We start from the raw sequence: 12,129 nt of genomic DNA, 5'->3' as shown, positions 1-12,129 counted from the left end.
AAGACGGATTCTTTCTGCGCACTGTACAATGCGCTCTGTTGCCTCCAATGTTTCTTTTAATCTCACATAAATCTGTGTATCGTCTGCATAAGAGTGGTACTGAAGATAAAATTCTGCAAAGATTTTTGGGAGTGGAAGAATGTACACATTGAACAAAACAGGTGACATAGATGAGCCCTGTGCTACACCACAAGGTACCGCCAGCTTTTCAGATACTTGCTGGCCAGTCTTAACCTGTTGAAATCGATGAATAAGAAAAGTAGTAAACCACTTCAGTGCTTTTCAGATACATGTGCAAAAGATGTTAACCTAGTACCAAGTATGTCCTAGTCCACAGTATTGAATGCCGCAGACAGGTCTAGCATGACCAGCATGTGGATATGATTTTATTTATTTATTTATTTATTTGCATTTGTTAAGCGCACTTGCAGCCCAAAGGCATTGAGGCGCTGTTACAGAGGATACACAGACTTAAGATTACAGAGAGGTGCCCAGAGGGCTCTTAGTTACAGATTGGCAGGCATATATGCAGTGGATGATACAGATTCAAGTTAGACAAAGAGTCTTGTTTTGATAGCCTTACGAAAGGCTAGGTGGGACTCAATGAGTCTTAGGTGAGGTGGCAGAGCGTTCCAGTGAGTGGCTGCTTGGGTGGGAGTCGAAGATGACCCCAAGGTTTTTACCCTCATAGGTGGGAGCAGGAAGAGGGCCAAGAGGGGCCGGCCAGAGGGTGACAGGAAAGGAGGGAGCGGGTGTGCCGTTGAGTAGAACCTCAGTCTTACTGGCATTAAGGCATTGATCATTGGTGGCACACCACTCCTGGATGGCGGACAGACAGAGATGAGAGAAGGAGAAGAGGTGGAGGAAGGGAGCCTGAAAATGAGTTAAGTGTCATCCGCATAGCACTGAAAGTTGGGGCAGAGAGCGGTGAAGCAGTGGGCAAGAAGGGCCAGGTATTGTTGAACAGCCAGGGAGAGAGGTTAGACCCCTGGGGAACACTGGGGAACACCACAGGTAGACAGAGGAAAGGAGAGGAGAGGAAGGACCCAAGTTGGACCTGGGAGGGTCAACTGGAGAGCAATGAGGCCAGCCAAGCCAGGGCCTGATTGGTGATACCCAGGTTATCACGGAGAGGGTTAAGCAGGATGGCATGGTTGACCGCGTCAAAGGCAGAAGAGACAGCCTTCTCCTCCCATGTGATCCTCCCTTGTAATACCATGACTCAGCCGGATTAATCGCAGCTACCCATAGGAGGAACTTGGGGCACCCTCAAATTCCCTAAATACCTCTTATTTATGCATGTCTCATGAGGAGAACCATGTAGTTCAGGGACAACCCAGCGTTCAATTTTTTTCCAGGTACCCAACCCTCCAGGCAGAGGGAAATATTTAACGTGAAGAGGAAGGACTTTTTTTGGTGTGTGTGTGTTCTTGGTTTAAAATCAAATCTTAAACAATTAACAACATTAAAGCATCAAACATTATACAGCATAAATCTTGTAAACGTATATATATGATAGGTTATTTGTAACGCGCTTAATACCCAGAGGTTTCTAAGCGCTGACCCGGGGATCGAACCTGTGGTGCTCTGTGTCGCCTTGCTTACAAGGCGAGTACGTTGCCCCCGAGGTATCTTCCCGAGACTACACAAATAGTCTAACATTTAAAATAGAAATAGCCTTCCCACCTTCCAAATTTACAGTTTTGTCATTTGTAAGCAGCTTAAATTGATACTGTATAAAAGTTGTGTTAGGGAAATTAATAATGCAATAGAATGACGACTAAGTATCCTCTCCCACAGGCATTCCCAGGGCTCACACCTGAGATTGCTAATAAATCTTCCAAAGCACAGAAATCTTAAGTCCAAAAGTACTTCGCAAAACAAAACTGTTTTTCAGATTTTCAATGTGTTGTGAACAATATCGACAGAGGACACAAGATATTCGAACAATCCAGGAATCTCAAGATGCTGACCTAACTTTTTATGTAGGTAGCCACTGGATTTAAAAGGTGCTTATAGCTTCCTAACTTCTCACAAATCTCACTCCAGTCCAATGCCTTTTTGTACATGAAAGGATTTGCCATGACATATCCAATTTCAGCCTACTAATAGACAACAATTCATGACATTTAGTTACGTATGGCTAATCATGCCACTTTAGTACAAGAAAAATCCTCGAACAATGAACGGCGAGGTGGTACATAAAATCTCTTACACAAAAGCAGTCGTTGCCAAAAGAGACGCATATCCATGGAAATAATTCCTAGTTCATAGCGGATTGCAGGCATTAGCGTTCCCGTGGGCAACATCAAATGATTTTTCCAGAAAAGAAAACTCAAGTGCAGTGAAATCAAAGTCCAATATTACATGGCAAATACCAGGGCCGTAGAATAGGGAGGGCACAACTTCGATTCATAAAATGTTATTTCGGGCAAGAGTGAAAATTTGCAGAATTTTTGTGAAAGTGTTTAATTTGTGGTAACAGATGGGAAGCTTTACTTAAATTGCACATTTTTTAAATCGTTAACCATCTCCAATCTATGGGCCGACAACAACCAATTATATCGGAATCATACAATTACTACGCTGAGTTTACTGCGCCGGCCGACTTTATTTACTTTTTTAACCCCATTTCTCAGAATATATATTTGGGCATGGGGTAAAGTAAATAATCAATGTTGGGGGGAGAGTATGGGGTGTTGCGGGTGGTATCCCCCCCGCATATATAGTCTGTGAAAAGGGGGTCTAAAGTCGGCATTTTCAGCCGGCGCAGTAAACTTGGTCGCAATAATCACATAAATCCATTATATCTACTCTGCTTTCAGATTTTTAGTATCCGTATGCAGGTAAATTAACAGGCTTAAAAGATGTCTTGGGACACCCCACAAATCCATTTTGGCCCATAAAAGATTCCTGTTAACTTTATCAAAAGCTAATGAGTGGTCAATACTGGGCATATATACATGAGGGTTCTCTTAATGCCCTGTAATACATTGAATAGTGTTAATGGTGAGTCCGGAAAGGTTTGTACCCATCCCTGCCCGAAAACTAGTTGGATTCTTTTTAAGGATACCATTGAAGGCCCCCCACTGATTTCATTATTTTAGCAGAAGGGATGGAAAGATTTGTGATTCCACGTATATTAAGGCGATGGGTCGATAGATCAAGGGATTGGATTTATCGTTTAGCATTCAACTTTTCACAGGTACCCAACCCGCCGAGCAGAGGGAAATCTTTCATGAAAATGGGAAGGAAGTTCCCTTCAGCCCACACACATGCAGACCCATTAGAGAAGAACAGGAGACCGGGGGAGCAGAACCGAACACCTACACTTAAACTAGACTGTACAAATACAGATCACATAGCAGTTTTTATGCAGCATCCCAAATGCTCACTCTCCAAGAAGAGACACGGTCACAGGAACCAGGGGCGAGGTACAGGGGAGATAGGCTGCCATGCTGTCAAGCTGCTCTGATAATAGGCGAGTAGGTTTTTAAACGTGTGGCCACCACCAATAGGGGAATGTGTTCAACGTATCACTGAGGGAGAGAGAGTGAGAGTGAGAGAGAGCAAGAGAGAAAACCAAGAGCCTGTTGTTGGGGGCCATTTCCCTAGAGAGCGGCTGAGAGCATCTTACTTGAAGGATATTATGCATATTCTCCATGGCCCAAATAAGGCCCGATAGGATAGGGCAACATGCTTATCCCTTAAGGAAACCGATAAATAAAGACACAGACACCATAGACTCCATACCCTGGGACTGACTACTGTGTCCCAGGGCATGTAAAGTCACCATTGGCTTTACTAGTCCCAAATTATTAACAGAAACCAGTACAAACCATCATATTGTGGACGTACTGTTCGGGGCAATTCGATTGCCCCGGGGTCTGTTAGTCGAGGGGGCACATCTCCGTCCCCCCTGATCGAGTTTTGGCTGCTGGCAGTGGATACTACTTTTTATATTCGACCGCGAATATTTCCCTATGGGATTTTCCCATTGTTCGAGGCTACCAACTTTAATTATTTAATTCTCATAGCCTCGAACATACCGCCGGTTTATTTAATTAATATTAATTCGCCGGTTGGTATTTTTTGCCAGGACTCGATTATAAAATGGCGTTTGTGTTCTCTTCTGTGACTCCAACCCAAGCCCTTTGTTCCACTTTTTGGCGGGCTTCTCCACAGAAGCCTCCAAAAGTGGTGCCAATCTGTCTGGGTACCACAGGGGGTGTGGGAGGGGGTTTAGGCACCCTGGACTGAGTTACCTTGGTAACTCAAGTCGCACTCTTGTGTGATTGGCCCAAGTGGTGAGCCGGCCGGCTCACCACTTAGCATGTTTGATTGACAGCTAGGCTAAGTGAATGGGGGTATGCTGCATAAAAGCAGGGCTTTGGGGACTGGAACTTCAGAAGTCGCCACAGGACCTGAGAATCCGACGAGGGAGAAGCTGAGCTGACCTACCACGACAACACCACCGGTGGAGCCCTGCGGAACCGACTCACCACTTCCCGATGACAGAGAAGATCTCCCGGCTAGAGAGGCTTCTTCCCCTGACTGGTGGGCACAACCAGTTTACCTTCTTTTCTTCGCACCCCAGACCGGTTTGTGGTCCAACTGCCCGTGCCAAGCACCCCGGCAGCCGGATAGCCACTTATCACTGAACCGCGAATCAACTGACTGCTCCTTGTACCTGAGAAACTCAGCGGCTGGTTTCTTCCCTGGCAGTGCAACAGACTCCTGTCTTCCTCCCCGACGAGATGCTCTCTTCCCCCGGACGAAGAACCGACTTGCATCCGCTGCCAGGAACAACTGCCCCTGCTGGAGTGTGCTCACCACTTTAAGGTACTGTGTCTGCCAGGCCTCCCTTTCTAAAGATTGCTACAAGGTAATAATAACCCCTTAACCTTCTGGACTGGGCTGGCCGCCTTGACCCCCTAACTGGTCCCTTTCTTTGGTCCAACTCCTTTTTGAACCGTTACAAGACTTTTGTGCACTGAAACCGTGTGATCTTGGACACATTTCGTTTTGATCCTCTTAAAGCGGATCCGGCCTACTGACTCTGAATTCACGGTGTTACTTTGCCTTCCTCTCTTGTTGTGTTCGTGAAAAAGTGTTGGGATCTGTTTCAATTTATTCTCTGCTTTTCTCTCCCTTTTTAAAACGAATTATTAGAGTGCCATCTACGTTAAGCGCTCACCTCTGTCTGAAAATAAATGGGGCTTTACTTAAGACTTGTCTAATATTCTTTTAAGGGAGTGCATATCTTTTAGTGACCGTGTTTTTGAATTGCTTACTATTAGTGCCTGTGTGTTTTTCTAGATGTGGTTTTAAATAAATAATTATATCTCTTTTACACCAAGCCCTGGTCAGTTTTTACTTGTTCTATTGTGTTCTCATGACCTATTGTGAATACCCTGTATACTGCCTAACTCTTCTTGAGGGCAGTCTGACTGCTCAGCCACAGCTACCAAGTGAATCTGTGTGGTACAGACTGCTACCAAATGGTTTTACTGCCAAACACCTGTAGTCCTAAATCTTTTGCAGTGGTCCCAGAGGGAACTGCACAGGTTTCTGCCTAACATCCATCCAGCTCACCATGGAGCTGGATAGAATGTGAGAAGAGAAAGAACAAAAAACGACAGAATTCTCCTGGCCAAGAAAGGGCTGGGTAGTGGGAGGAAGGAGAAGAGAGACACAAAGAGAACAATCCGCTCCAGGGGGTGGGCGGTGGTGGAGGGGGATTTTGTGGGGGAAGCTTTCAAGCTCCAACTGGCTGCTAAAAGCCACAGCCCCTCAAGGGATATGTTTTGTCACTATGCTTCACTACTTTTCTGTTTTTGCTAACCGTACGCCAACGGTTCTTCTTTCTTTTTACACTTTAGAATCTTTTCTCCCCTGGCCAGCCCATTCCTGGGTAGGTGAATTTGATCCTTTTGTTTTTCTTTCTCTTCTAACATACCATCCAGCCCCATGGTGGGCTGGATGTATCAGCTCAGGTAAGTATTTAGGACCCTAAACACACCAAACACTACACAACACAACAATAAAGTATTTGATTTACACACCATGGTGTCTATTTCTTTATTTCGAGGTTTCCATTAGGACACACTCAAGTAGCCCTTTCTAGCCAAGCTCTTTCTGCACCTCACTGCTCGTGCCTTCTAAAGATTGCTGATGATTTAACAAAAGATTTTTTAAGTGCCCAAAAACTACAGAGAGAAGTTCTGCCTGCTTTATAAATACTCATGGTTATTTATTGCAGTCATACTTCAACGCCCTGTGCCCTTCTCTTATTTCCGGATCGGACGTTAACCATTTAAACCTATATCCACTTTTCGACAAGGAGTGCAAGCTTCAACAATCAAAAAGTAAAAAAAAAAAGCACACAATGAAATTAGATCTATACTTATCATGTTTGTATTATATATACTCTACAGTTCCCTTGTCCGTATATTTAGGATCACGAAATTGGTCATCTGTAAAATATGAAGGGCTCATTCTTTTTTATGGAACAGCACAATATAATTATTTAAAAAGCTGACAATAAGCAAATGTGAGCGTGTCTATGGAGTGTTTCGTAGCAGTGCTTGTGTTTTTCTTGAGCTGGTTTAATTTTTAAAGGGATTTACTCGTTTATAAACAGTTGCTTACATTTCGCAGCAAACCCTTCCGGGAGGGGCGAATTGCTCGGAAGAGTATATAATCTTAGCACAGTAGACAGCTGGTCCATGAACTTGACTGAACCACATTTAAGTAATCATGCAAGGGGGGTTATTTGTACATTAATTAAGCAAAATGTCAAAGAGACAATAATTGGAAAGGTCAATTTGTTTGAAAAGCCTATTTAAAATAAGCACTAAAGAAAAAGGTGGGGGGCGTACAAACAAATGGCATCTCTTCAGCGTTGAAGAAGACTGTTCTGTCAAAGATTAGTCCTTGGTTCGGACTGAACTCCCATAAAGGGGAAGAAAATAGCAGCAGATTGAGAGAAGTTTGTGGGTGGCTTGTTTACAGTGTCACCAGCTTTCGTGAACATTAACAATTCCAGCTTGACGGGAGAAAACAGCACAGCTCTCGGTCCCATTTTCATGCTGACTATCTGTGATTTATATTTTTAACAAAGTCTGTCCCTGCGTTCACGTCTCCAAGTTGCGTTTCAGTTAGCACGCATGCCATGATCGAAAAAAACAGAGTTCTTAAGCCACAGTCAGTGGTTCAGTAAACCCCCTTTTAAAAGATCTGTCAGTCAATAAAAGTTAAACAACTTTCAAAAAAGGAGACAGAAAAAAAAATCAACGACTTGCAAGATTTCACTGTTTACATTAACAGTTCGAGCAGTGAAACCCTAGCACGTCTCTTAAACTGGCTGATGGGTGGTTTAGTTTTTTTACTAGAATGTCATAGTCCCTCACCTGCGCTGTCAATGCTTTATGGGAAACATTCGATTGGCTGCACTGTCTTCAGATTGGCTTCATCACACCTGAAACATAAAGGTAAGCAATTCTATGTTAGGGCACAGAGTCTCCTTATTATGCATTGAACTCTTTATTATGCCAGCAGTAAGAAAAAACAAAACCTCTACAACTCCTATATAAATCCTCTGTTTCAGTGCTGTGACAAATCCCAAGGTTTCATCACTGCTTTAGATGGGGAAGCCCCTTCCCATGAGGCCAGGGAGGTGAGGCTGCTACCAGATAGTCCCACTGGGGGTGGTACTCAGCGGGAGGATCTCATGGGGAGGGGGAACTTCATTGATAGTAGTGATCATTCTGGGAATGGTACCCCGGTGACCCTCATAAACCCTCCAATTCAACACTACCCCCATGTATTTTGTGGTATATCTCTAAGTAGGGACTACTGGGACAAGGAAGAGGCCAAGAGCAATGAAGATCACTGACAAGAACGAAGACACGCGCTCTAGTCTTTTGAATGATCCTATTGGTCAACTGTCATTCAAAAGCAGAGAGGTTTTTGGCATACAACGAGAGCTTGGCAGGCTACTCGCAATCAGAGCAGAGATGCAGACCGTGTCCAGGAGAGAGGTGCACTCAAGAGAGACCCGCAAAGCAGAAGGCAGACCGGACAAGAGGAGAGATACTCTCCGGTGACCGAGGGTGCTGGAATTCAGAGAAAGCACACCAGAATTTCATAGGAGAAGCGCGGAAGACTGGGGAAGGCCCCATTGAGCCACAGAAGCCACTGAAGATCCTGGGAGACCTGCAAACAACCAAAGGGCGACGCTCAAGAACCTGTAGGTACTAGGGTGGCTAATCTCAGGGTTGGGAAGACCGGGAGGGTGCAAGAGGCCATAAGCAAAATACAGAAGGAATCTTCATTGGGACAGAGTAAGCAAGTGAAGGGGATCTGGGACCTATATTGGGGAAAGCATTTCCCGAACAGCAGTTAAGAAGAATATGAACTTTGCCTATACAAGTGATACTCACAGACCTTGGCAGGGGAGTAAACCAAGGCTGTGGGTTGAAGGGAAGTCAGACAAAGAGAACTGCAAGAGTAACCAAGTGAAGGGGGTCTGGGACCCATAGTGGGGAAATGCACACCAAACAGCAATAAAGAGGAATATGAAGCTTGTGTGTACAAGTGACAGTCAGAGGCCTTGGCAGGAGAGAAAACAAACCAAGTCTGTGGGTGAAAGCGAAACCAGGGGGGGAGGAAACTGAAAACGGAAACATTGAGTACCCTATCTGGCAGCCGAGTGAACCAAGGGGGGTTCTTGGAACATGGTCTGGGACCCATAGCAACCGAGAGAAAGATCTGCACTATTTCTTCATTGCAGCACCTGGGAACCAGATCTGCTCCGAAAGGGTCTGGGGCCCTCAGCACTGCTTGGGAAAGAGATCCAGGCTATTCTTATTTGTTGCAGTACCTGGGAGCCGGGTCTGCTCAGAAAGGGTCTGAGGCCCTATGCACAGCTTGGGAGAGAGTTCCAGGCTATTCTTCGTCGCAGTACCTGGAGCCAGGTCTGCTCATAAAGGGTCTGCAACCCTCAAGACGGCTTGGAAAAGGTATCCAGGCTATTCTTCCTTGTCACAGGGCCCGGGAGTCCGGTCTGTCAAGTAAAGAAGGATCTATCTGGAAAACCAGAGACACTTTGGATAAAGCATGGAACGATTCTGGGGAAGGGAATCAAACCCTGGAGTCTAGTATTCTTTTCTACACCTTTTTGGAACCTTTATTTGGAACTACGAAGCTGGGCTGCAGGTTGGCACACAAGAGACATTTCTCTTTTCCCATTATGTTGAGTTTAGTTTGTAAGGGATAGATTAGGATTTGGACACAGGACAATGAAAGTTACTTTTTTTTTTAGTTAGGGAAACCGCTCTTAGAGGTAGGGTTAGTTAGGATTTCCTCCAACTCCCCCCACCGTTTTTGTTATTAATAAAAGTATTTGCTATTCAACATGCCACTCTTGTATCCGAGTCTTACTCCTAAACCTTCACAATGTCCTTCTTCTCACTTTCCCATGCCCAACTGGAAGTCTGCATAAATAATCTCTGCCTCCTTCTATAATGTTTATTTTGTACTGCTCCTGCAAGCATGTTCAGATGGGTATTACACCTTTGCCGCTCTCTTTGTTCATTTCTAACCTTACTATTGTCTTTCTGCACATTAACAAAGGGATAAGTTGTGTGGAAGGACAAGGTGGCAGGAGACACGGCTTGCAGATCTACACACTTGAATCTCAAGTTTTGAAAGACTGCCTTGAGATCCCTAGGGAGGATGGCTGGAAGCAAGAGTTTATCTTTACTTTACTTTAATTATTTGTATAACGCAGGTCTTGGACCCGTAGGCATGAGGGCGCTAACAAACAAAAATGCCCAAGAGAAGATGACAGTTCGAGTGCTAAGCAGGTGAAGAGAGACTCAAGAAAGAGAGGCCAAGAAGAAGTTATGCAAACAGCCAGGTTTTTAGCTTTCTCCTAAATGGATCAAGCTTGATTTTGAATCTGAGGTCAGGCCAAAGATCATTCCAAGCCTTTGGAGCAGTGAAACAAAAAGCTCCCTTTTCTGTCTTCCTCGTTCTGCATCTCGGAATCATTGATCATGTTTGATTATTAGATCTAAGAGATCTACACGCTGCCTTTTCCTCAATAAAGACCTGCAAGTAGCTGGGCATAATGCCAAGAATGCATTTTAACGTGATTACAAGGAGGTGAAAACGTATTTAGGCCTACCCCGGGAGCCAGTGCAAAGCTCTTCTGGTCTCCGAGACATGGTCCCATCTGGAAAGGCCCATGACCACCCTCACTGATCCGTTTTGAATTATTTGTAATCCGCACATTTCTGATTTGCTAGAACCGGCTAACAGGCTACAGCAATAATCTAATTGAGCGCCAATTATAGCTCTTGCTATGGTCCCTGCATTGGCCTGTGTTATAAGGGGTTTGAGGTGGGCAAGAAGTTTAATATACGCGGCTGCTGAGACCAAACTCCCTACGAGGGCCTTCACGGTGAGGCACTGGTCGAAGGTGACGCCCAAGGTTTTAACTTTCTTGAGGGGGATTAACTTAACATCCCCCAATAGGAAGAGATCATAAGCAGTTTAGTTAACATCGATTGTGAGCCAACAATCAGTAATTCGGTGTTAGATCTATTCAGGGCCAAGTCATTCCATAACATCAATTTTTCAATAAGGGCATATACCCTGTTCAATTATTTTTCGTCACAATCGTGAGATCCTACTAAGGGGACGACACACTGCGTATCGTCCGCATAATTGGTGAATAAAATCCCTTCCTGTTCCAGCAGAGCAAAGAACAGTGCCATAAAAATATTATACAGGCAGGGGGATATGCAGGTCCCCTGCAGGACACCATATTCCACAGGTATTGAAACGCCTCGGCCACCTCAAAGCAGACTCTACTTTCTCTATTATTGAGAAAAGGTGAAATCCAGCGTGTAGTGGCTGGAGAAAAATTGGCCACTTCCTCTATCCTAGAGACTAATATTGAGGCTCACAAGTCCAAAAGCATGAGCATAGATGAAAGTCCCTTGTCCATTCGATCCAGGAGACTGGATTTCAATTCCAGTAACGCAGTCTCAGTGCCGTACCCTACTCTAAATCCAGATTGTCGGCAATTCAAGATGGGGTATTTGTTTAAATGTTGGGCGATTTGCCCATATGCCACCAGGTCAAGGATTTTCAGTAGAAAAGGCGTATTGGTGATGGGCCTATAGTTTAATGGCTCATCCAAAGATAAGTCGACTTTATTGATTAATTAGTTTCACAAAGGCTGGGAACGGCGTGATCTCAGCCATTTGTACTGCGTCTACTGCAATGACTTTCTCCATAGAAAATGCTGTATAAAAAAAGGAATATCCCATCCTTACCCTCTAATGTATCTCTCGGGGGTGGGAGAGTGGTAATGCGAATATGTGGTTATGTCCTGTTCCATAAAATGCCTCTTGAAGAGGAAGTAGCTAAAGCATAAGGGTGTATGCTGTGCATTTCCCAGGTTTGAGAATTCAAGCCTCGATGGGTTCAGGACTGTCATTAAGCAACATGTTCTTAGCACACCATTGACGCTCTGATTTGCCCATATGCCACCAGGTCAAGGATTTTCAGTAGAAAAGGCGTATTGGTGATGGGCCTATAGTTTAATGGCTCATCCAAAGATAAGTCGACTTTATTTGTTTCACAACGAGTGGGAAAGGCGTGTTCTTAGCCATTTGTACTTCGTCTACTGCAATGACTTTCTCCATAGAAAAGGCTGTATAAAAAAAAAGGAATATCCCATCCTTACCCTCTCTAATGCATCTCTTGGGGGTCGGAGGGTGGTAATGCTAATATGTGGTTATGTCCTGTTCCATAAAATGCCTCCTGAAGAGGAAGTAGCTAAAGCATAAGGATGTATGCTGTGCATTTCCCAGGTTTGAGAATTCAAGCCTCAATGGGTTCAGGACGGTCAATAAGCAACATGTTCTTAGCACACCATTGACGCTCTGATCAGGCAGAGGGTTACAGCATTGTAGTGTGTGTGCGAAAATGAGCCAAAAAAACATGGTGCTGATTTACGGCCATCTTGGACATTCACTTCCATTTATCGCAATGAAACAGTAATGAAAGCCTACGTTTTCGTGGGCTCAGCAAGTAAACATGTATTTCTGCAGC

General features: G+C 44.5%; 1 protein-coding gene across 4 annotated transcripts in view; it reads right to left on the bottom strand.

Annotated features, from left to right (window-relative positions):
- Window positions 1–12,129, bottom strand: part of BCAS3 (BCAS3 microtubule associated cell migration factor) — a 3,943,855-nt gene that overhangs the window by 3,139,719 nt on the left and 792,007 nt on the right. The window lies entirely within an intron of this gene.

The sequence above is a fragment of the Ambystoma mexicanum genome, chromosome 9 (assembly GCF_040938575.1).
Source record: "Ambystoma mexicanum isolate Mex_15411 chromosome 9, UKY_AmexF1_1, whole genome shotgun sequence".
NCBI lineage: Eukaryota > Metazoa > Chordata > Amphibia > Caudata > Ambystomatidae > Ambystoma > Ambystoma mexicanum.
This window is presented reverse-complemented; position numbering and strand designations above follow the sequence as displayed.